The following is a 708-nucleotide window of genomic DNA, read 5'->3' as shown; positions in this document are numbered from 1 at the left end:
ACTGAAACCTGTTTTTATGCAAGTCTTTCTCTGTTGGTTCAGATGTCAGTGTTTTCCTTTGTTATTTATCCTCTTCTTCTTGAATACCTATTGTAGAACATTGAAGTAATGCACCAGAGAATAGTATGGTTTGTACTGTGGATCAAGGACTTCTTCATGAAAAACTGTAGATTCAATTACATACTTATTAAATTTTTTTTTTTCACATATGCATTTCTTATAATGTAAAAATATATTTTTATTATGCATGAAATGTATCATGATTTTTATTTACAGTTTTGTTTTTTTATTGTCACATTTTTTTGCTGTTTATGCATTTCTTATTACAGTTTGGACTGATGTTTTGAAATAATGGGGAACACTGAAGTGCTTTTTAGTCTCACTTAATTCAAGTATTTTTGTGACAAATTTTACTACAAGCTTTATAATGATTTAGATATTTTTCAACTTGCAGAAGTAATCACTATGAATGTACTCTTTTTCTGTGCTGCATCAGGTGATGTAAATATGCTGGCTTATTAATTTTTGCGCAAACTTTTCCAAGTAACCACGGCAGCATTTAGTTTTGCAGTACTGTGCAGAGCTTTGAAGATGTAACTGGGAAGCTTGACCATTGTTTTTGGTGGATAACCCACACTTTACCTGAAACTTCATACTGTTTATGGTGAAATTGTGCTGTAGTTATTAGGACCATATATGTTATTTAAC

The 708-nt window shown here is 30.8% G+C and overlaps 1 protein-coding gene across 1 annotated transcript in view; it reads left to right on the top strand.

The window, feature by feature from the left end:
* Positions 1 to 708, top strand: part of LOC119592519 (adenylate cyclase type 1-like) — a gene marked incomplete in the record, with an annotated part of 97,990 nt that overhangs the window by 86,575 nt on the left and 10,707 nt on the right.

This window comes from Penaeus monodon, chromosome 30 (assembly GCF_015228065.2).
Source record: "Penaeus monodon isolate SGIC_2016 chromosome 30, NSTDA_Pmon_1, whole genome shotgun sequence".
Lineage (NCBI taxonomy): Eukaryota > Metazoa > Arthropoda > Malacostraca > Decapoda > Penaeidae > Penaeus > Penaeus monodon.
This window is presented reverse-complemented; position numbering and strand designations above follow the sequence as displayed.